The sequence below is a fragment of the Macaca fascicularis genome, chromosome 20 (assembly GCF_037993035.2).
Source record: "Macaca fascicularis isolate 582-1 chromosome 20, T2T-MFA8v1.1".
In the NCBI taxonomy this organism is placed as follows: domain Eukaryota; kingdom Metazoa; phylum Chordata; class Mammalia; order Primates; family Cercopithecidae; genus Macaca; species Macaca fascicularis.
Window position 1 is genome coordinate 23,292,231 of NC_088394.1, and position 8,147 is coordinate 23,300,377.

An 8,147-nucleotide genomic window follows, 5' to 3' on the forward strand; every position below is an offset into this window, starting at 1 on the left:
AAGGCAGAGACCTGAATTGGACCTTCTGATGAGTTATAGTTCTTTGCCTTCAAGATCTCAAAACCCACCAAGAAGATGAGTTGAAGGAAACATACACATGGTGTAAGTCTACATCAATTTTTGGGCACTGAGTAACAAACCACATCACAACCTAATGGCTTAATAACAACTACCACTTATTTAGCTCATGATACGGTTTTTCTGGCCTGGCCTCCCCAGTTTGTCTCTGATGGACTTGCTTGTGTATCTTCAGTCAGCTGGAAGATTATCTGATGACTGGAGCATCGATGAAATAAAACAGATGGAAAGAAATTGCTGGGAATAGTCTGGACTTTCCCACAGTCAGATTCTTCAATCTCAACATATAAAGGCATGGTAGCAGAGTTTAGGCTTGTCAATTGGATGACCACAGCCAACTTAAGAACTTCAAACCCATGAGGACAAATTTCTGAAATCCTCAGAGCTTATTCTTGCCACAGTTCTTTCTCTAACCTCACATACAAGCTCAGATGCTGGTGAAATCAAGAAGAAATGCAAAGCAAGATACATAGGAACCAAATCTGGGATACCCAATCCAGTTCCACCTGTCATGTCCTATGCAGGGACATAGATGAAACTGGAGGCCATTATCCTCAGAAACTAACACAGGAACAGAAAGCCAAATACCACATGTTCTCACTTATAAGTGGGAGCTAAATGATGGGAACATATGGAAACACAGAGTGGAACAACACACACTGGGGTCCATCAGGTGGTGGAGGGTGGGAAGAGGGAGAGGATCAAGAAAAATAACTAATGCGTACTAGGCTTAATACCTGGGTGACTAAATAATCTGTACAACAAATCCCCATGACACAAGTTTACCTATATAACAAACCAGCACATGTACCCCCTAACCTAAAGTAAAAGTTAAAAAAGCAAAATAAATAAATACCCTAAAGCCCAGTATCTCAGGTCCTATATCTTTGCTTGTTTTGATGTGGGACTGCATTGACCTACACAAAATTCTGCTGCTCATCACTTCCTAGACAAGCAATGTTGGCTCCAAAATGGAATCCCAATTTCCAAGCACAACAAAGTTTTAGCTCTAGGGGACTTGCCCAGTGAGTGAACCACACTCCATCCACTAAGGACTTTTCCCCATAAATGCTAGTCTCCCTGGCATATAGCCTGCCAAAATCAGGGCAGATGTCAGGGTGAGATGAAAGTGGTATTTGGACAAGAGATGCAAGAACATTTAGTTTTGTTGTCAACCGGTGACGACTACTCACAAGATCCAAGAGGGAAATAAATGCATATAGGACAATGCCTAGAAAATGAAGAATTTATTATGATTTGAAGATTTAGCTGCATATTCAATATGGGATCCTAATCCTAAAGTGGTTGGACTCCATAGAGAACTCCTAGATATCAGGTGGGTTGTATTAGTTATCTGTTAATAAATTACCCCCAAAATTAGCAGCTTAAAACAACACACATGTATTATCTGCACTTTCTGTGAGTCAGGAGTCTGGGCACAGCTTAGCTGGGTCTTCAGAGTTTCACATGAGCTATAGCTAAGGTGTTGGCTGGGGCTGTGGTCTTATCTGAAATTTCAGCTAGGGAAGAATCCACATCTAAGCTTACTTACATGGTTGTTGCCAGAATTCAGTTCCTTGTGAGCTGTCAGACTGAGGTCTTCAGTTCTTCACTGGCTCTTGGCAGTTTGTTGCCATGTGGGTTTTGCCAAAGTAGAAGCTTGCTTCATCAAATTATACACACTAAGAAGTCAATATAATGAGAATACCAGTAAGCTGGAAGCCCCATTCTTCTGTAACCTAATCATAGAAGTGACATTATATCCTTTTTGCTGTATTCTATTAATTATAAGCAAGTCATTAGGCCCAGTCCACACTCAAGGGGAAGGAATTACACAAGTATATTGTGGTATTTTTATATATATATATAAACACACACACACACACACACACCCCCCACATATATGTGGGGTGTGTGTGTGTGTGTGTGTGTGTGTGTTTTCATCTACAGTTCCTGGCTCATACCTCCCATAACCCTTGTGATAGTCTTGTTATAATGTTGGATGCTTTAGACCTCAGGAAATAGAAGCTCTCTGACCTTCTTCTGCCCTCCTTCAGGCAGGACTCTAATCTTCCTGATTGTGGGTCATAAGACCCTCATTTCAGAGGCGGTCCCCTGTCCCATACTCAGGGGGAAGAAATGCTGACATCATGAAGGTTCCATAAAAACTTCACAAAAGGATAAGGTTGAGTGAGCTTTCAGATAGCTGACCACGTGGAAGTTCCTGGAGAGTGGTTCTCCATATTTCTCCCAGTGGAGAGGGCATGGAAGCTCCACGCCCCTTCCTGCATACCTCACCGTATGCAAGACATCTTCTCCTGTATCCTTTGTAATATCTTCTATGATAAACAAGTAAATGTAAATATTTCCCTGATTTTTGTGAGCCATTCTAGCAAATTAATCAATCCCAAAGAGGGGACTGTAGAAACCCCAACTAGAGGTTGGTTGATCAGAAGTTCCAGGGGCCTGGATTTGTGACTGGTATCTGGTGGGTGGGGAGGGGGCAGTTTTGGGGGCTGAGTCCTCACCCTATGGGATCTAATGCTGTTTCCAGGTAGACAGGGTAGGAATTGAATTGGAGGATACACAGCTGATGTTCACTGCTTGTCGATGAGGAAAACCTCCCAGACATTTGGTTACAGAAGTCTTCTGTGTTGATTGTTGTGGTATGGAGAGCAGGAAAAACACACGATAAATAGGCAAGATGGAGACTATTGGGAGCCATGTCCGAAGCTGTCTACCACATAATATGGGCTGGAGTAAGGGAGGGAGGTGCCTTAGCACTGTGTCCAATAAACGTGTTCAATCTTGACCAGCCAGGTCAACCCTCCTCCCTAGAGGTGAAGTCGGAGTTGGGAGCAGGGACTATAAGGATCCCTTCTTTGAGAGTTTCCGAGCTGGTGTGAATGATCAGACTGACACAATTAATCCAGATGAAAGAGATTCTTTCAAACATAATGATTTGGGCCTCTCATAAACAGAGAAGAAATTAGTATTTGCTTAAACCCACGCAACGTAAGGGCCCTTGATCTCAAAGGAGTTTCCTTGACTCCCTAAGACATGAGCAGCACCAGATTCACATTTATGCCCTAGTTAAGCAGCAGAAATCAAAAGGGGACTTTAGATGATGAACCCCTGAAGGTATTTGACCTCAATGTCATCTTCAGGAAATCCTACTAATTGTAAGTGGGCAGAGCTCAGCACAGGACTTTCAAGGGAAGTAGATGAGCAAAGAGGGAATACTAGGAAATTATGCTAAGGGGAGAAGACTTTCTGACAGAGAAGAGGAACAAGCAGAAATGACCTCCAAATCTCATCTTCTATCATCTCATGGCTCAAATCTGGATTGGGGGTGATTTGCTTATTGTTAATATACTATAGGGGCTGAACCCATGGCAGGGAGCCCACGCCTTTGGAGAGAGATCATTGGACACAGAAGGTCTATTTCACTCATTCATTCTACAAATCTCTCTTTAGAATGAATGACTGTTCCAGATGGGAACAAAGCACGGGTCCTTTTCTCATGCAGCTGATGTTTAGGAGGGATGCATATTAAATGTATATTAAATATGGTGAATAACATGATAGGAGACAGCAGGGTTTTGACCTCCTGGGTTGTCAGTAAATAGCTGGGTTGTCAGCTGTTTAACCTAAGGGGCCAAGGAGGGCCTTCTTGACAAGGTGATATTTTGAGCTCAAAGATGAGGAGCCAGAGGAAAGCATTCCAGACTGAAGGAACGTCAAGAGCCAGAACCTGAGGGCTGGCCTGTCAAGGAGCAGAAAGTGGAACCACATGGCTGAAGACTGGTAAGCACTGGACCAGGTGGTAGAAGATTCCTTCCAAAGAGGAAGTCAGTGGTCTGATCACGTAAGCATTTGTAGACCCTGCTGAGAAGCTTGACTTTGTTCTAAGTTCAATGAGAATCCCTTGAAGACTGTATTACTTTCCTGTTGCTGCTGTAACAAATTGTCACATGCTGTATAGCTTAAAACAACACAAATATATTATCTTATTGTTCTGGAGGTGAGAAGTCCAAAAGCAGCCTTACTGGACTAAAATCAAGGCATTAGCAGAGCTGGTTCCTTCTGGAGGCTCCAAGAGGAGAATTGGCTTCCTTTCCTTTCCCAGCTTCTAGAGGCTGCCTGCTTCCTTAGCTCATGTCCCCTGTTCATCTTCAAAGTGCATCTCTGCAACCTCTATGTCTCCTTTTCCATCTGTGACTTTTCTGCATCCCTTGTGATTACCTTGGGACCGCTTAGATCATCCAGGATAATCTCCCCGTCTCAGATCCTTAACACATCTGCAAAGTCCCCTTTGTCATGTAAGGAGCATATTCACAGGTTTCAGTGATTTGGATGTGAATGTGTTGGGAGGGCCTTTATTCTGTCTCCCTACAGAAACTTTAAGCAAAGAATTGCCATGATCTGATTTGTATTAGAGAATGTAGTTTGTAGAGAAAGAGGAGCAGGAAAATAATTGGAGGCCATCGTAACAGTGCAGCAAGGAGGAAGAGGTGCAGTTTACCTTGACCACTGCCATCCTTGTAGAGATGAGAGAGGAGAAACACACACACACACACATACAGAGAGACAGAGAGAGACAGGTGACTGCCTCTGACAAATCCAGCCAATCTTGTTTCTACTGACCCCAAGCCCAGGGTTCTTTCAACCATCCCAGTTTTGTTTCTCTAGGGTCTGTGTGACATTTTTGAAGGGAAGAGACTTGGCCATAAAGGGAGGGAAAGCAGGATAAGATTAAGGCATCTGTCATGGTGAGTAAGGCCCGGAGTAGTACGCTGAATAATGACCACCCAAAGATATCAAGTCCTAACCCTGGAATTTGGAAATTTTACCTTATTTTGGGGGTGGGGAGGAAGGTCTTTGCAAGAAGTAATTGAATAGAGGATCTTGAGATGAAGCGATGACCCTGGGTTAACAGGGTGGGCCCTAAATGTCATCACGAGGTTTCTTATAAGGGAGAGGCAGAGGAAGATAACACAGACACACAGAGGAGAAGGTGATGAGAAGATGAGGCAGAGGGAGATGCAGGCACTAGATGCTAAAGGATGCAACAGGCACCAGAAGCTGGAAGAAGCAAGGAATGCGTTCTCCCCTAGACCCTCCAGACAGAGCACAGCCCTGCCAACACCTTGATTTCATACTTCCAGCCTCCCGAACTGTGGGTAAACACCTGTCACCGTTTAAGGCTACTCAGTTTGTAGTAATTTGTTTCCACAGCCCCAGGAAACTGATACACCTGGTGTGGATCAGATCATAGCCTAACCTGTGACCCAACTGCTGTGAAATTGACCAAGCCGGCACTTCAAAACCAAGCTCCAGAGTATTGCAGTGCCGCCAGGCAAGTGCAGTCAGGGATGAACCCTCACTCCCCGTTGTCCCAGCAAACGAGATGGGATGGCACTACAAGGGCTGCTCTGACAGCCAGAGGACCTTGATGCCTCTAAACCCCTTTCCCATTGGCACTGTCCCCACCAGCCAGAATAAAGAGCAAAGACCCTGTCTCTGTGGATGCAGCCCTCCTGCGGGGCCCCCGAAGACAACGGATGCTTCGTATGGTGCAGGCCTGGGGACAGCTCGCCTCTCCCTCGCAATACACCCACCTGGGGTTGGCTCAAACTCCTTTTTGTCTGTTGCTGCAGAGAGTGGTGGAAAGCTACAGAGAATGGACAAAACTCACAGACCATCTGTTCATCTTCTGTGTTTTGTGAATTTATTTTCAAATGTTAAGCATTCGATAGCAGTCGTCAGGCATCATCTCAAAACTTACCATTTGGGGAAAGGCATTCTCTTAAAAATCTACAAGAATCACTCACAGACCAGTGAGACTCAGGGTTTGGAATAGGGGGTGAGTCGTATTTTGAAACATCTTCAAATATTATCATATAATTTTATAACCGGAAAAGGAAAATAAGATGTCTTGTTTTTATAATACAGATTTCAGGAAGGAAAGCTTGACAAAATTTCACTAGAAGGGCTCTGTAGAAAATGGAGGGATTTTTTAAGAATGAATCGAGGCTCTTGATCAAGAGTGGGCGTGTGGGGGCTTATTGGAATCTCGTGGCCATGGTAAGATTTCATAAATATTTTTCAGGAAGGGACACAGGTTCTCTCTCTCTCTCTCTCTCTATATATATATACACACACATACACACACACACACATATATATACACACATACACACACACATACACATACATATATTTTTATCTATCTATCATCTATCTATATATATAGAGAGAGAAAGAGCATAACATTTTCAGTAAAGGGATGTGCCACCTTGATTCGATTCTAGCATGATCGGAAACTGAATAAAATGGATAGTTTACAGTCATCTACGAAGGGATGTGTCTATGGTTGTTAGGGATAAGCAGAATGTACCAACTCCTGAAGATGGGTTTTCTCTCTGTGTCCTGCCACTCGGGGTCGAGTTGGGGAGACTCCAGTGTAGGAAGAGACCCTCACTCTAAATTCAGTGGCCTCCAACAGGAGCTTCTATTCTGGGTAGAACTATCCTTGTGCATCAGAGATGAGTCTGGGAATGTTGAGGGCGACTGGGAAATTAAGCAGCTAATTCCATAAATCATGACCTTTGGCATCCACAACTAAGCCCTCTTGGCCAACATGACGAGAGCTGAAGATGGACACCCTGGAGCATGTTCCCCTTTTATTCATACAACTGCAGAAAACTTGACCCAGGTAGGAATAAGGGGTTACTCTAGAGTAGAGTGTAGGGGCGAGAGCCCAGAATTGGGAGTCAGAGTGTGCAACTCCCAGCTCTGCCGCATGCCAGCTGCACAACCTTAGCCGTTCTACGTCCTCTCATCCTTAAAATGAGACAATAACAATACTTCTCCCTTAGGTTTGTTGTGGGGATGGATTGAGATAGTGCCTGATTCATAGCATGCTCTGTGTATGTGTTAGCCATTATTTTCATTATTTCAGGAGCCAGGCAGGTAAGGCAAGTGCCTGAAACTTTCCCAGGTGTAGAAAAATGAGAGTGTTGTAAACCAGGAGTTTCTGACCTGGACAGTGTCTGTCTTCTCCACAGTGAGCAACCACAGCAGTGTCAACTCCAAATGACAGCCTGAAAGAATGTGTACCACGGTGCCATCTCTTCCCATTCCTCAGGAGAAGCTGGAAAGCCAGATGTTTATATGAACGGTCCTGATTTTAAAATATGAGCCATTAGCCAGTCGTTTTGAGTTTTTCTTAAACAGGCATAAATAGGCGAGGTAAAGACTATTGGGAGCCATGTCTGAAGTTGTCTACCACATAACGTGCGCACCTGTAATCCCAGCTACTCAGAAGGCTGAGGGGAAAAGACCACTTGAGCCCAGGAGTTTGAGACCAGCCTGGGCAACATAGTGAGACCCTGTCTGTAAACAAAAAAAGGGAGCACTGATTCTAATTTTTTGAAACTTGAGGCTGTGCAAGTAAAATATGTCCACTGGATGTGTCTGTCAGGTAGGCTACAAGCTTGAAACCTATAATGTGCAAGATCAAGAAACATACATTTTTCAGCTCTTTTAAGAGAATTCAAAGGGTATTTGGAAGCATCCCATTTGCAGGATATATTAGCTGGACATTATCATTTATAAGATAATAATTTCACACTTACAATGTGTCAAGACCTATTCCTAGGCCTTTGCCGTAACAACTCAGTTAATCCTCATGACAACTTAAGAAGTAGGTACTATGAGTTTTGCCATTTTACAGTCAGGAAACTGAGGCTTATCAAGGTTAAGTAATTTGCTCATGATAAAATAGCAGATATTGGAGCAAGACTTTGAATGCAAAAAAAATAATGTGAATTAATCGTACACAAAAATAACATGGAATGTTGGCATGGCCAGGGTTTTCATCAAAATTCATAAGGCTTTGTACTGCTAACTGGTGTTGGGACTAGTAGGACCACAACAGGACCCAAGCAATCAGAACCCAGCATAACCTGACTGTGCACAGAGTGGCTTGTGTCCAAGAGAAGTTAGTACTTGGCCACTGAACATGTATGTGGTTGACATGGCGAAGTATTAAACACACAGACGAT